This window comes from Lemur catta, chromosome 16, assembly GCF_020740605.2.
Source record: "Lemur catta isolate mLemCat1 chromosome 16, mLemCat1.pri, whole genome shotgun sequence".
In the NCBI taxonomy this organism is placed as follows: Eukaryota; Metazoa; Chordata; class Mammalia; order Primates; family Lemuridae; genus Lemur; species Lemur catta.
This window is the reverse complement of record NC_059143.1, coordinates 14,594,334-14,611,378: the sequence shown is the minus strand read 5'-3', so window position 1 is coordinate 14,611,378 and position 17,045 is coordinate 14,594,334. Positions and strand designations below refer to the sequence as shown.

The 17,045-nt window shown below is 40.7% G+C and overlaps 1 protein-coding gene, 1 non-coding gene and 1 pseudogene across 7 annotated transcripts in view; 1 reads left to right on the top strand and 2 right to left on the bottom strand.

Moving 5' to 3' along the window:
- Window positions 1–17,045, bottom strand: part of GREB1L (GREB1 like retinoic acid receptor coactivator) — a 253,833-nt gene that overhangs the window by 173,985 nt on the left and 62,803 nt on the right. The window lies entirely within an intron of this gene.
- On the bottom strand, window positions 1,092–1,176 carry LOC123621980. The gene has a single exon (XR_006729358.1). It is a non-coding gene; the product is annotated as a small nucleolar RNA SNORD62 (small nucleolar RNA).
- On the top strand, window positions 5,237–5,734 carry LOC123621909 (annotated as a pseudogene). Its single transcript, XR_006729327.1, has one exon. The product of XR_006729327.1 is annotated as a 60S ribosomal protein L21-like (transcript).

Genomic DNA, 17,045 nt, shown 5'->3' with positions numbered 1-17,045 from the left:
AAAAAGATCTGGGAGACAAATTTCAGCTGTAATCTTAAGAGTGTTCTAACATAATATTGCACCTTTTCTGGTTTTCTATAATTTGAGCCAGACTCTCTCTTCCACCACTTAGACAAAGACTGGAACAAAAAGAAATTGCTCATGCCCTAGTTTTGCTGATATCTTAAATAACACTAGCATTAAAGTGGCCGATTTGATTTTTGCTTGTCACAAACACGTTTCCTTTGTTTACTGTAATAAGCAGACTATAGCTAGGAACTCACTACTCTACAATAAAATTAATAGCTACATCCTCCACCCAGCCTCTAATTTGAAGAGATTATTGTTTTTGCCCTTCAATCCAGTTAACAAATATATCTAAGATCATGAGAACGCCAGTCATAGCATCTGGGGAGTTCTGGGTTTAAATCTGGTTTGAGTTATTTTAACATACATGCATAAACTTCACCTATTTGGGTGAAACTCTCACCAGACCCAGAAAAAATGAGCTGCCAATGGTCCCCACAACAAGCAATCACCCCCATCTTCGTTATACTTATGTTTTGTTTGCTCTCTAGTTGATTATTATGTGTTTTATGTGTTATTTTTTCCCATTAACTTACAGCCATCCTGAGAGGCAGGGAACACCTCCATTCTCACTCCTAGCTCACAAGTCATAGAATAGAGATAGGAAAGCAACACTGATGGCCCATTGTGTACCAAGCTGTCTTTATATGCAATTATAATGACTTCCCATAAACATCTTATGGTGTAGCCATTATTATCCCCATTTTCCAAAAAATGATTTTTTTTTTTAAGTCTCACTATTTCTGAATGTCCCTTTAGGGAGCCATTCTGCACATCTACACTCCCCAGGGGACTCAGTGGGGGTGAAGGTGTATGTGTGCAGGGGCTGCTTGGTTCCTCGAGCTTCTGTACCACACGCCCCACTCACAACACACCTGGGACACACCACAGGGAACCAGGGAGGCGGTGGCACCAGGCCCAGGAGGAGGGAGGCAGGCTCCGGCCTACCTTTCCCACCTAACTACGCACCAATTGCCCCAGACACTCAGGGGGGGACATTTTACTTTAACTGAGGGCTGCCTCAGTCTCCCAGGCCCTGTCCTTTTCATCTCCCTGCTATTGAGTCCACAGTAGAGGTCAGAAGGATCTATTGGAAGTATATCACTGAGACCAAAAAAGGAATTTGATGGCCCGGCAGGGTGGCTCAGGCCTGTAATCCTGGCCTCTGGGAGGCCAAGGCAGAAGCGGGAGGATTGCTTGAGACCAGGAGTTTGAGACCAGCCTGAGCCAGAGTGAAACCCCATCTCTACAAAAAATAGGAAAATTAGCTGGGCATGGTGGCTGAGGTATTAGGATCGCTTGAGCCCAGGAGTTTGAGGTTGCTGTGAGCTATGATGATACCACTGCACTCTAAACTGGGTGACAGAGCAAGAATTTGAAGTCTAGAGAAGTTGGAAGGTTTCCCCAACGTTACACAGCTAGTAAATAGTCGGGATGAGATCCAAACCAAGATATACCCTCTCTTCCTACTGTCCCACACTGCCTTCCTCTACACATTTTCAAAACATCCTTAATTTTAAGACTTTTACAATAAAAAGACAATAAATGCTATTTTAAAGGTCAAAAAGAAGAGTAAAAGGCCTCCTGAAAACTCTGATAAAGAAAAGCAATCATTCTAGGACCATGCTGCATTTATTAACACTCATGGCCAATATTTTAGGAAGTGTTTTTTAAGTTATTTTTCTTCTAATTATCAATGCAAAACATGCTCACTATAGCAGATATGGCAAGTAAAGAAAAAGTTAAATTATCTTAAAAAACTCACTCTAATCTCAGCACTCAGAGGCAACTGCATTTAACATTTTGGCATGTTTCCTTTGAGTTCTGCTTTATTCCTTCCAGTTCTTTTTGTATGTAATTTTCCTTCACATGATTGAGATCAGTCTGCATATTTACTTCTAAGCCTCTTTCACATAAAATCATATTGAAAATGTTTCTCATGTTATTAAAACCTTTTGCTAACCATTGTAATGGGCAGTAGTGTTCTTAAACTAAGCAAATGCTCCCGAGCCTTGGACTCTGTATTTTACAGTAACCCTTCTCTGGCCATTCTCTGGTTATATACCATGCCAGGAGATGAGGGGTCCACAGAAAAAGGATGATATATCCACACAGAGTTTGAGCCATCCTTCTAGAACATTCTCATCCTTCTCATTCTCATGGTATGGGGAATCCTGAAATATAACCAAAAGGTCCTGTTTAGACTCTCCTCCATAGGCCTATGCCCTGAGGGCAGACTGCACAGCACTGTGTACACCCAGGCCCAAGGTTGGGGGGCCAGGGGTCAGAGGGTATTGATGGATTTCGGATGTGAGGGTTGTGTAAGGCCCCTTTTGCTGCAGGGCTGAAACAGCGCCAAGAGGAGTAGGAGACTGGCTGCTTCTCCCCAAGCCACCACATTCCAACATGGAATTCCAAAGAGTTTGAGAATTCTAAATTTAAAGCTGACCTTCCAGGTGATCAAGAAGAAGGTATATTTGTCAAAGTAGGAGGATGGAACATACTTTAGCAGTCTGTTAGCTTGATTTATAACTTTAAAATATTTAGACATATTATATGGGCCTCCCTGTGTCCTCTTGCTTTGGGCCCCAAAAATGTTGGGGGGGGAGACTGGTAACAGATATATATTTTTATATGGATATATCATAATAGACCTAACCATTCTTCTAAGGTTGAATATTTGAATGGTTCCTAAATTTTTATTTAAAATGATATAAGTTGAACATAATATAAATATTTGCCTTCATTGCTGATTATTTTTTATGACATACTCTGAGAAGAAAAATTACTGGGCCAAAAGGTATAAACTTTCTTCTTTTTTTTTTTTTAGACAGAGTCTCACTCTGTTGCCTGGGCTAGAGTGCCGTGGTGTCAGCCTAGCTCACAGCAACCTCAAACTCTTGGGCTCAAGCAATCTACTGCCTCAGCCTCCTGAGTAACTGGGACTACAGACATGTGCCACCATGCCCGATTATATATTTTTAGTTGTCTGGTTAATTTCTTTCTATTTTTTAGTAGAGACGGGGTCTCACTCTTGCTCAGGGTGGTCTCGAACTCCAGACCTCGAGTGATCCTCCCGCCTCGGCCTCCCAGAGTGCTAGGATTACAGGCGTGAGCCACTGCACCCGGCCAAGGTATAAACTCTTAATGACCAACATCTTTAACAGTTAGAGATTAACAGGGGATCTCAATGAATATAATCCCTACCTCTCTACCCTCTACCTACATGCCAAATCCATTGACCTACATTAATGGTTACAAAGCCCAAGCCTATTCAAAGACTTTTACATATGGTCATTTTGTTTTAAGATAGGAAACTGACTCACAAAGTATCTTTCAATACAAAGTCCATTAAATTTCAACCCTTAAAATCAAGAATGGATAAACCATGACCCTCCCACCAAATCCAGCCTGCAGCCTATTTTCATAAATAAAATATTTCTGGAACACAGCCATGCTCATTCATTTTCATATTGTCTAGAGCTGCTTTCACATTCCAAGGGCAGAGTTGAGTAACTGCAACAGAGAACATACATTGCTGGCTTACAAAGCCTAAAATATTTACTATTTGGCCCTTTAGAGAAAAAGTTTGCCAACCACTGGTCTAAAATTATCCACAAAACACAAACCATGAAATAGAAAATTAGGAAATACTGCGTCATAAATCTTTAAGTCATAAATCTTTCCCATTTCACAAATCAGATGCCCTGACCTTGTTGTTTTGGTGTTCCTACTGACATCTTAAAGCTGCCGTCATTTCCTGTTTAACAAACATTTATCTAGTGCCTACTACGTGTCAAGCAGACCTTGTTCCAAGTGCTAAGGGCTTATAGAAGAATCATTAATCATTTTTGGCCTTGAGGAGTTTACTAGTTTTCCAAGTGTCTGTTTCCAAGCTTTCACAAAGCCAATTGGATCTTTCTAATCTTTCTAGACTTTCTCCCATCACCTCTGAGAGTCTAAGAATGGGTTGTGTAAACAGCAAGTATTACAAAGAAACTGTGGCAAAGAATAGAAGCACCTTTACCATAGCAACTTGGTAATTATGCTACCTCGGTGAAAAATCACTGATAGCAGACTTAGGAAGAGCAGGCAAACAGGTGAGACAAACAATTCCTATGTACTAAGTAATCCCTTCTGCAGAAATTCCCTTATTGTTTCTGCTGTAGCCAGTCAGAGAAAAGAATTGCCCACTTTTTGACACCAGGATAAGCAAGAGATTGGTAAATGATTATTTTGTTTACTTAAAAAATTAAAATTCATGTTGAGGAGGAAAAAAGCCCATACAAACATGGTGAGTAAAGAGAAATAAAAGAAGTCACTATTGTTTTATTCTTCATAAAGACGGGGAAATAACAGAGTCATTTGGCTTTGGAGAGGACATAAATCTGAGCCAAGTATTTCAGAGGATTCTAAGAAATGTTGTTTGGATCCAAGTTCGAGGAAAGTGGGGTTTTTTTTTATTTTTTTTTTGAGTTTTAGTGGAAAGATAAACATGGGGAGAAAGTATTTAAAACCCATATACTTTCTCACTTTTTGTTGGCATGATTAGTCTGTTATGAAATTACATTAGAAAACTACAAACCAAAAACAAACGTCTTGAACACTCTGTTGTTTTGGATCACTGCTGCTATGGCTATCTCAGAGCACAGGGGTAAAAGAGAGGAGTCTTGTATCAGTGGATTTGCACTCCTTCTTTGCCTCTCATCAGCTGGGCAACCTTGTGTAAGTTTCCTCACCTTTCAGAACCTTGTCTTCTGCAAAATGTTGATAATACCACTTGCCTTGCTGGGCTGTCTTGAGGATTTAAATGAGGTAACATGAGTTAGCTCATAACAGTTATTGGTATTTAGTAAGGACTGAATAAAATACATTTTTGTTGTCTTCATAATGTACAATATGTATTAAAGCCCCCAAAATGGATTTTTCAGAGCTGGTGGAGGAGACAGTTGCCTCTGTGGATTCGTTTGGCAATTACCTTCCTGCCTCCTATTTTTCTTTCACACTCATTAAAATTCTACTACCAGAGGCCAGGCACGATGGCTCACGCCTGTCATCCTAGCACTCTGGGAGGCCGAGGTGGGCGGATCGTTGAGCTCAGGAGTTCAAGACCAGCCTGAGCAAGCGCAAGACCCCGTCTCTACTAAAAAAATAGAATTCTTCCAATAATTCGCCAAAATGACGAACACAAAGGGAAAGAGGAGAGGTACCCAATACATGTTCTCTAGGCCTTTTAGAAAACATGGAGTTGTTCCTTTGGCCACATACATGCAAATCTACAAGAAAGGTGATATTGTAGACATCAAGGGAATGGGTACTGTTCAAAAAGGCATGCCCCACAAGTGTTACCACGGTAAAACTGGAAGAGTCTACAATGTTACCTAGCATGCTGTTGGAATTGTTGTAAACAAACAAGTTAAGGGCAAGATTCTTGCCAAGAGGATTAATGTGGGTATTGAGCACATTAAGCACTCTAAGAGCCGAGATAGCTTCCTGAAATGTGTGAAGGAAAATGATCAGAAAAAGAAGGAAGCCAAAGAGAAAGGTACCTGGGTTCAACTGAAGCACCAGCCTGCTCCACCCAGAGAAGCACACTTTGTGAGAACCAATGGAAAGGAGCCCGAGCTGCTGGAACCTATTCCCTATGAATTCATGGCATAATAGGTGTCTCACACTTTGTGAGAAGCAGTGGAGAGGAGCCTGAGGTGCTGGGACCGGATCCGTGCATAGCACACTTTGTAAGAAGCATAAGAAAAGGACCTTGAGCCTTGTTGGAACCTATCCCCTGTGAGTTCATGGCATAGGAGACAAACCTAATAAAAGCCGCTAGACTCTAAAAAAAAAAAGAAAGAAAGAAAGAAAGAAATTAGCTGGACAACTCAAAATATATAGAAAAAATTAGCCAGGCATGGTGGCATATGCCTATATAGTCTCAGGTACTTGGGAGGCTGAGACAGTAGGATTGCTCGAGCCCAGGAGTTTGAGGTTGCTGTGAGCTAGGCTGATGCCACAGCACTCTAGCCCGGGCAACAGAGTGAGACTCTGTTTCAAAAAAAAAAAAAAAAAAAAATTCTACTACCAGAGATATTTTCTTTTGGCTATTGAAATCCCCTGCCACCGAGAGTGGCTAGCAAAAATGCATGTACCTCTGCATGCTTGACATCTTAACATACTACAACTGAACCCTTTCTGGGGTTAGGTGGTATCTAGCAAAGCATAATATCTTTAGAATAAAGTTCCCATGTTGAACAGTACATGTGCCTAGAGGAGGGAAAGATATATTGAGCAGGGAGGTGAATGGTGACACTTTGGGCATAATTTATCATTTTTCAGAGGACTCCAGTAGCCCATTTGTGAAAATATGTTTATTTGTGAAGAGGAGTACCTATTTGCAAAATGAGAGGTCAGTCCTGCCTGATGATGCCAGTTCAAAAGCATTAGAATGACTTGTTCTGACCTACTTAGAATAAACAAACCTCCATGCAACTATTAGCTATATTGCTTGACTCTGTTATAAAAACATCATTCTCAGAATATCTCCAAAGTATCCACCAAGGATTTTATCATTTTTTTAATTTTGCTCTTGCGAGAGAAGTTAAAGATAACTAATGCTTACAGTGATATTTGGCTTCTTTCAAAGTGTCTCCATTCAAATGTACCTAGTCCTTGCCTGGCCAAGAAAATTATTGTCTTTCTGTCCCTCACCAAGCGTAAGAGCAGTTTATCTCGACTTCTTCTCCTCTATCACCCCCTCTACTCTTTGTACACATTACTACTGTATTAACCACTTTACGGATACTGTTTTCTCAAAGGTTGACAATATGGGCCCTCTACTCACCAAACTCAAAGGCCTTATGTTCAAAGGCTTCATTCTTTACAACCATGGGTCTCTAAGGAGCTGTGTACTGTGCAAGACAATACTTGATGTACAAGAAAAAAAAACCTTAAACTCTTGCTAATGTTTTTAATTTCAACCTTAAAATTTTTTATTTTGTATTTTTTTTACAATGTGTTTAGCATATTGATACAGTAGGGGAAATGATTACTCAAACTCTTACTAATAGCATATGAAATCAATAAAATTTTGTGACCCCCCTTTCTGTATAGTAGTAGTTCTCAAAGTGTGGTATAAGGACCCGGGGGGTATCTGAGATCCTTTCAGGGTATCTGCAAAGTCAAAACTATTTTCATAATAATACTAAGATGGAATTCATCTTTTCCATTCGTTCTCTCCTAAATATACTTTTCCAGAGGCTATATGACATATAATATTGCAATATACTGAACACAGAAGTAGAGATGAGGAGCCATTTATATTTCTATTAAGCAGATATTAAAGAGACTTGCAAAAAATATAAAACAATGTTGCCCTTGTATTTCTTCTTGTTTTAGAAAAGTTATTTTTCCTAAGAATGTGTTAATGTTAACATGTAGTGAATGATTATTTTTATTTTTAAATCTTTTTAAATCCTAGTTGTAAATATTATTATGGTAAATATCAATAGATTACCCAGTGGTGTGTTGGAGCTGGCTTGCCTCAGTTTGCAAGAAAGCTATTCATAGTTTGAGATGGGTAGGTGGGAGTTCATACAATGGAAATCAGAAAACACCACAAATCAGAGCTTTTGTTTTGGAGAATTGGTTTACCAGCACACCACTGGATATAACTCACTTAACAAAAGTTCCTTGGGATCCTCCATAATTTTTAAGAATGTAAAGTGTTCCTAAGACCAAAAAATTTGCGAACCTCTGCTCTGCAGCATTTAACACTGTTAATTGCTATATTCTCGATACTCCATCCACTCCTCTACCAGCTCTTCATGTCCCAGCTCTGCCTGTCCATGGCTTGGCTCACACAGCACAACTCAGAAACCTCTTCCACTCATCTAATCCTCATTCTTCACTTCTCCTCTTTCTCTGTAACCTAACAGAGCACTGGTCCTCCTTAATTTAGTCTCTGAAACTTCTGTTAAAATATAGTGCTTCTCAAAGTACATCTGAATCACTTAGGGGTGCTTATTAAAAATGAATATTCCTAGGACAACTGTATCAGCCCAAACCTACTGAAGGTGCAAGTCTTTGGAAGAGGTGGTGTAGTCAACTTTTTAATATCAAGTAGTGACTCTTATGATGATCTTAATTTTGAGAAGCCTCTAATCCTCTCCCCTTTGGGGATCCCACCCATTTGTACATCCTTAAACACCTCTTCTTTGTTTCTAGCCTCAATCACTCCCTTAAGCTCCAGACATGCATCTTTAAATGCCTCTACAACATCTCCACAGACTACCTTACCACCATTTCAAGCTCAACATGCCCCAGACATAACTCAACTTCCCAAGCAAATATGCTGCTCACTCTGTTGTCTTTTCCTGGGTTAATGATACCACAGTTCTCCCAATTACTCAGAGTTGGACTATTGAAGTGATTTTACCTTTTGCTCCTTTTCCATTTCTCCTATGTCTAACTAGATGCTCGGACCTATACATTCCACCTCTGAAACATCCTTTGTATCTCACCCATCCATTTCCAACCTAGTTTAGCCCTTCTTACTTTAGCCCTGGATGATTAAATCAGGGCAAAGGGATGTCAACAAGTTTAATTTCTCAGTGATATGAAAACCAACACCTTTTAACACCCTTATGACTTCTAATGCCTCCTGCTGGCAGGTAAATACAACATACTTGGGAAATTCTTTTGGAGAAGGCTATATGGTCATTCACTGTCTCCCTGGGTACAGGTGAAGGGCTGCTTCCAGCACAGAAAAGTGACCTCAGGCCAGGCAAATTAGCAGGCGTTGGTCCATGAGAGAGCTGGAATACCAGGTATTTTTTTTTTAAAGGAAGCTAAGAAGTTAGAGCACCTAAGAGTCTCTGTTGCTAGAGAGGCAGAGCACAGATGCTGAGAAATCATCCCAAAGGGTTATAATACCAGTACTATACATGTACTTGCTGGAGTCAAAATAGTCTTAACTGTAAAGGACAAAGGCTGACTAACAGTGGAAGAAAAAAGTTACACGTAGGGCTATTCAGAGGGGAAGGAGAAGGTTGAAAGCAAAAAGAGTAGTCATGATGTGTTGGATAGACCCTGCTCTACACCAGGAGGCTGGCCTGTGTGCATCACAGCCACCCAGGGTACCTGTGCTCTGGCTTCCAGTTGGGGTGGACCTATGGGAACCCTGAAGGGAGGGAGATTGTAAGCAAGGAGGAGAATGAATTCAGAGTATTTTCCTCCAGCCAGATCTGCTACAGCTGCCTGAATCCTCCCCTGAAGGTCACAGCCCCTACCAGATAGCTTTTTCCTCAGAGTCCTCTGCATTGCAAGGACAGAACCTGCACTGTCCCACGTGCTGCTCTATGTTCTACCTACAACTTTGTAAACAGTTGCTTTATAAAATTCTCCCCAAATCATCCCAGTTTGAGTGTGTCATGTGTGCCCTGCTGGGACCCTGACTGATAGACATGGGTACAGAAAAAAAGAAATGCCCAGTGACACTAAGTAGAAGAAAGAAGGAGGAGAAGAGCTGACAACTAATTTTCCTCCATGAAGCAAGCCCTCCACCTGTCTTGGCCACACTCTTCTTCCAGCCCCTCTCTCATCATGTTACCTTTTTCTCCTTCCACATTTCTTTATCGACCTTCCTCATTACTTAATCCACCATCATTTCTTCCCTCTATATCCATTGCGTTTAGTTCACTAACTTAAGCTTTCTCTTTTCCTGAACAGTTTATCTGATTCTCTGTTCATTCTAAAATAAATAGTCATGTGCTGCGTAACAATGTTCTGGTCATCAACAGACTGCATATATGAATGTGGCCTTATAAGAGCATAAGAGTGTATTTTTACTGTACCTTTTCTATGATGTGTGTAGATACAGAAATACTTACCATTCTGTTACAATTGTGTACAGTACTCAGTACAGCAACATGCTGTACAGGTTTGCAACCTAGGAGCAGTAGGCTATACCACACAGCCTAGGTATGTCGTAGGTTATACCAGCTAGATTTGTGTTAAGTTCACTCTAAGATGCTTACACAATGACTAAATCACCTAACAACACATTTCTCACCTAACAACATATCCCCATCCTTAAGTGATGTATGACTATATATAGTTTCAACTTTCAACATAAGGTACCAGGTGGCTTTCTGAGCTCTCTCATATAAACTTCCTGATGACAAGGCTCCTCCAAACCTTCTATCTTCTAAATACCATGGAGTATAAAAAAAGTTGAACTTACAGAAGTAGAGAGAGTGGTGGTTATCAGGGAGTAGGAATGGGGTGAGGAGGAGATTGGGGAGAAGTTGGTCAAAGGATACAAAATTGCAGTTAAACAGGAGGAATAAGTTCAAGAGAGCTATTGTACAACATGGTGCCTATAGTTAATAGCAATGTATTGTATTCATGAAAATTGCTAAGAGAGTAGATTTTAAGTGTTACCACAAAAATGGTAAGTATGGGAGGTAAGGCACTTGTTATTTAGCTTGACTTAGCCATTTTACAATGTATACATATTTCAAAACAATGCATTGAACATGATAAATATATACAATTTTTACTTTGTCAATTAAAAAATAAATTTTAAAAAAGGCTCAGGTAAATGGGTAATGGTTTTAAAATATGGCGAAAGATTCTTTGCTTTTTATTCTGATGAGGGGTCAGGTCTATGTATTGCCCCACTGATTTATGGCAGGCTTGTAATGACTTAACCTAATAAAATATGGCAGAAGTGATACAATATGACTTCAGAGGCTAGATCATAAAAGGCCATGAAGCTTCCACCTTATTCCTAGGTCTACTTACTCTTAAAGCCCTGTCCCACCATGTAAGAAGTCCAAATAACCTTCATGCTGTGAGGAAGCCCAAGCCACACTGACAGCTGTATTTGAACCCAGGCTTCAAGTCATCCCTAAGAGAGAACTTTAAATCATTCTAGCCCTCCCGCCCCCAGCTGAGGCCCCAGATATTGTAGGGCAGAGACAAAGTCATCACTGCTCTGCACAGTTTGAATTTCTAACCCACAGAATCTGACGATAATGAAATGTCTGTTGCTTACAAAAACAAAAACCTCCTGTCTTCTCCATAGGAGACCACCCTGCCTTCAGTCTCACAGCTTCTTAAAGACTCACTACCCTTGCAGCTTCCTCTAAATTCTCTCACCAATCTTCCCATCTCTCAGGTACCAGCCATTTCTGCCAAGCATTTGTAAACCAAGGTATTTGGACAGGACCCATGGTCTAGATTTGCACTGTCTAGTATGGTAGCTTCTAGCCATAGTGTGGCCGTTTAAACAAAAATTAAATTAAAAATTCAGTTCCTCAGTTGCACTAGCTACATTTCAAGTGCTCCATCACCACTAGTAATTACTGTATAGAACACTTTCATCATCACAGAAAGTTCTACTGGGCAGATTAAGGTATACATTAGGGTTTCTCAACCTTAGAGCTATTAATATTTTGGGCCGGATAAGTCTTCATAGTGGAGGGGGAGGGCGTATTGTGTATTGTAGGATGTTTAGCAGCATCCTTGTCCTCTACCCACTGGATTCGAGTAGCACTCCCCCCATGTGACAACTGAAAGTGTCTTCAGACACTGCCAGACCCTGATGTAGATGAAACCATATAGCTATAGAATTGTGTTTTGCTCACTCACAGAGAACGGGCAAGATGAGTCATGAAAGAAAAGAGGAGAGAGAGACTTGAAGCCAGTTACAAGAGATAGAGTAGGGAAAAGAGGCCAGAGGGTAACTTTTACTTTTTCATAACAGGTCCTAGTCATTCAGTAAAGTGCAGCAGATTTTATTCTGGCTGCCCCCATGGCCTTTAGATCATGCAAACAGGGTCATGGTGAGGTACGCTGCCCCTGCTCCACCCCCACACCTGTCAGGGAGAGTTTGGGCTGTAGTGTAGATTGATGATGCCTACTGTTGAGAATGTGAAGTACAAGGCTGCCAAAACATCCTCACATCACGATGCTAAAGATGAACATGAGGCCTTACCCTCTGGGCTGGTCCACTCACACACATTGCTCCCCCTAGCACAGAACAGGGAGTGTCAAATCTTTCCCGACCTGCCTAATACTATTAATATATCTTCTGACTCTAGTAGCTCTTCTGGGTTAGCAGGTATTGAAAGCTGTGTAAGGAAAGTCACTACAGCCTGAGATTCTAGAGGATACAACTCCACTATACAAAGCAGGTTTTCCTAAAATGTGGCCAACAGCCTTAAGAGATATCCTACAGTGAAGAAACTTTTTAAAGACAATTGCTCAGATCTATTTCACCATAGGCCCCTTTTTATGAAATATAGACATGGCATATGTTTTACACAGTGCTAACATAAAGAAAAGAAGACTTGTCCTCAACTGAAATCTTCCATCTGCCCAGAAGGGTTTCCTTGACACTCTGCAAGATTTCCATCCAAAGAGATGACGGCACAAAAGAGGTCCTGTTAAGAGCTCAGGAAATGGTCACACTTGAGAATTGCAGAGGTCTCTGTATAGAACTAAGAGCTGGAGATTAAGAACAGACCAGGCCAAGACCAGGCATCAGGCACAACTAGACAGGCTGATGATTTTCTGCTTTCTTATCAAGCTCTCAAGGCAGGAGACTACTGAAGACTAATGAGGGTCTATAGCACTCTGGGCTGTAAGGACTCAGAAATCAGGTTGATACCTCCCTCCTTAGTCCAGAGCCACAAAAATCACTGACAGAAGTTCAGAAACTGGACATTAGAGAGGTTTCCAAAACTGATGGTATGACCCAACAAAATAAATCACAGGGTTAAAGACCTCTGCAGGCTCAGGCAAGGCACTGGTGTGGTGCTAAAGCTCTAAAGATGAATAAGTCAAAGCCCATGCCCTCCATGTGCTCCCAATCAGCTTCTTATGGGCCAGTGATGAGGATGACAATGATAGTGGTGATGATACTCTTAGCCATTGTTCAATCCTGAAAAATGTGTGAGGCTGGGATGGAGGGACTTTATGTCTGCCTGGTTCAGGACTGTGAATTATAATTATCTGAACACCTAGACTGATCTGTAAATATACAGGTAACAATTTATAACGGCAGAGACCAAATAGTGCTAGGCTTTCTATTTGCCTGAGATCCATACTCCACATTTGGTTTACAGTAGCTATTCAGTGAACATTGATTGAATACTGAAAAAGGTAAAGGAGAAGCTGTCTATCTCACATGATAGATCCTCAAGAAGGCAGCGACTATTTTGTGTCCACTCCATAGACTCTGTTAAGGTGATATCTATATAGTAGCTACTTAGTCAAAAATAGTTGATAGCATCCAAAATCCAAGAAACAATAAGAGTCATTTGTATCAGACAGGATCTCAACAGGAAACAGATGGCAAAGGCACATTCAAATTAGAATAATTTGTGGAAATGTATTTGAAAGGGACAATTTGCAAAGATATGGACATGGTGTAGGGGTACTACAAGGGATACTGCTATAATCTGGCATCAGCAACAAGGAGAACTGTTACCACTCATGGCGGAAAAGAGATGAGAAGGAGAATTGATTGCAGAAACCCAAAAGGAGAAAGTCTTATAGCAAAGAACCATGACCTTAGGTCGAGGGGCACGGGCAGCCCAAGGCAACCGCACTAGGAGGGAGCAGAAGAGTAATTAGCCTGACCTCACTCCTCCCTGCCCTGGGTCTCCTGCACAGCACGTTGCTGTAGTCCTCACAGACAGCCTCCTGGCTAGGGAGAGCCAGAGCTGACAAGGGCAGAAAGGCAGTCAGAAGGGGCAAAGGAAGGTATCTTTAACAAGAGGTGATTTCCATCCCTGAACCAGTGATGTTTAGAAATCTTCAAGATGCCAATTCATGATCAATCTACCCACAGTCCAATGAGAAAGAATCACTTTTAAACTCTTATTCTGTATCGATGGTCAAAACCTGACTGTTAGGACTGCCCTTTTCATTTAAAAGTAGGATTTCATCTAGAACAAAAATCACATCCCAATTTAGAAAGTTACATTCAAAGAACAGAGAAATTGTGAGATTTAATTCAGCCTGACCTGAATCAGTGAGCCACAGATCTACCAATCCTGGTGGGGGAACCAATCAAAGGATTAATGGTGACTGCTGCATATAACTAAAAGTTTTAGCATGAGAACATACAGCAGAACTCAGATTTGGGGATTTGCCAATGGAATAGGGGGAAGGAAAGGTGCCCAAAACTTCTAAGGCAAACACTGCTCCCAGGCAGTAGAACACAGAAAAGACAGCTGAGGCTGGGAAATTTATGAAGAGTGTCACTGGGAAAAGTTCTTAACTTCAAAGCCTGCTACTTTTCCTAAGAAAGCAGAAGGGAGAGGGGAGGAGGGGATGGGCATATACACACCTAATGGATACAGTGTGCACCGTCTGGGGGATGGACATGCTTGAAGCTCTGACTCAGGTAGGGCAAAGGCAATGTATGTAACCTAAACATTTGTGCCCCCATAATATGCTGAAATTAAAAAAAAAAGAAAGCAGAGGGAAAATATTATCACTCAAATGACAGAAAATAACACAATGGAATACTGGGAAGAGTCTAAGAATTCTGGAGTGGTCTCAGAAATAAAAGAGATGAAAACAAAATATCATTATCATCTTTTAATCTTGATGAGTCTGCAACCTGTAGCCTACGAACATTTGTTAGCAAACCACAGCAAGGAAAAGAAAAATATCTTTCCGTTTTCTTCACTTTTCTGCTTTAATCAAAGGCATATACCCAATTTATTATACTTGATTTGCAAAGATTTATAATCACAAAATAAATAGTAAGTTTTCATTACCTATATATTCATCAATTCTTGGAAAATCATTATATATTCAGAAACTTTACAGTTAAATGAACTGTTGTTTACCACACTCAGTCTGCAATTTGATGTTTTCTTTCTTGAGAAAGACATATGCGTGGCCGAGTGTTCTGTGCAAGCTGTTCTCATCATAATGAGTACTGACAATTTCAGACTCTTATCTGCAAGGAGTACACTTTGTACTGTTGTTCAAGCATATAACACTCACATCAAGTTGCAAATAAAAGATATGTGAACTGACAAATGATGACCAGTTTACATGAACAGATACTACAAGAGAAAAAGGTAACTATGATTGCCAGTCTCTTTTTCCTTGTCACAAGTTGATAGAATAACCAGAATTTCTTTGCCTATGAACTACTTATCATGAAAATCTGGCAGAAGTATTCTCACTAAAATATAATCTGTACTTACTTTTACTGATTCAGCAGTTTATATTCCTCATGGGCCTAATTTTGTTTTTTGTTTGTTTGTTTTAGGCAGAGTCTCACTCTGTCCCCCTGGCTAGAATGCAGTGGTGTCAACATAGCTCATTGTAACCTCAAATTTCTGGGCTCAAGTGATCCTCCCACTTTGGCCTCCCAAGTAGCTGGGACTATAGGCATGCACCACCACACCTGGCTAATTTTTTCTATTTTTAGCAGAGACAGGGTCTCACTGTTACTCAGGCTGGTCTCAAACTCCTGACCTCAAGCGATCCTCCCGCCTCAGCCTCCCAGAGTGCTAGGATTACAGGTGTGAGCCACTGCACCCAGTCCTAAATATTCTCATTGACTAATTTGACTGTAAACATTTATTAAGCACAAACTGTACATACCAGGCAGTGTTATAAGCACTGGGGATACCTCTGTGAACAAGACAAAGTCCCACCCCCTCAAGAAGCATACATTCAGAGGAGAGGGATGGTGAATTACAATAGGTAGCCTAAATAAATAAGAACTTTAGATAGTGATCTTTGCTAGGAATAAAGTAAGGTAATGGGATGAAGATTACCAGGGGAAGAAGAGATGTAATCTACATGAGATGCTCAGGGAAAGCCCCTCTGAGGAGTTGGCATTTTAGGTAAGACTTGAACAGCAAGAAGTCAGCCATGAGATGATCTGGGGAAAGAGCATTCCAGGACAAAGATCAGCTAAGATAAAAACCTTGAGGTGGGAATGAGCTGAGTAGGTTTGAGGAATAGTAAGAAGGCCAGTAAGTGAAAGGAAAATGATAGGAGATAAGACAGTAGAGTTAAGGAGATACCAGACCATGCAGACCCTTGCAGGGCAAGGAATTTGGATTTTGTTCCAAGAGTGATGGGAAGTTGCTGTAGGGTTTTGAGCTAGAGAGGATCTGACCTCTGATTTAAAAGGATCACTCTGGCTCTGCATGGAGAAAAGGTTGTAGGGAAGAAAAGGCCACTGTAGTCATTCAAGTAAGAGGTGATGGTGGCTGGAACTACAGTGGGAAAATAGACATGGGAAGAAGTGGACAGACTGGGAACCTATTCTGGAGATAGGCCTGCGGGCAGATTGAATCCAGGATATATACGTAGGGGGAGAAAAAATAAAAAATAACTCCTAGGTTTTTGACCTGGGCCGCTAGGTATTGTCAATAACTGCAAAGGGGAAGAAATTGGAGAAAAATAGGTTTGAGGTAGGTAGAATGGTTATGTAGGGGAATCAAGGGTTGCATTTTGTACATATTATACCTTAGATACCTATTAATATCCAAGTGGAGATGTAGAGTAGGCAGTTGTATGTATGAATCTGGAGTTCTGTGGAAAGGTCAGATATATTCTGTTTTTTAACAATCCAAATGAAAGATACTATTAGAAACATGCTCGAGAGAGGTGGAGACTGTGTCTTTAAATTTACTCTGTAGGCTGTTGTGCTTCACATAGTAAAGTGCTGAAAAAACACAGGATGATGTAAAGTTGTAATCATAAAACCAAAAACTGAAATATCTTTGTTTGCTTGATGCCCTTGCCAACTTAGTTCAAGTATTCCCCCACCAAAAACCACATGACTGACAATTACTTGTAGCAGAGAATGACCACAACCAGGAGAAAAATAACATGGGCTTAGCTAATGAAGATTCGAAAGCAAGTCAAGGCAATACTCTCCTGATTCAGAACCAGATGCATTGCTCTGCTAGTTCAAGCCTGAACACAATGGTCAC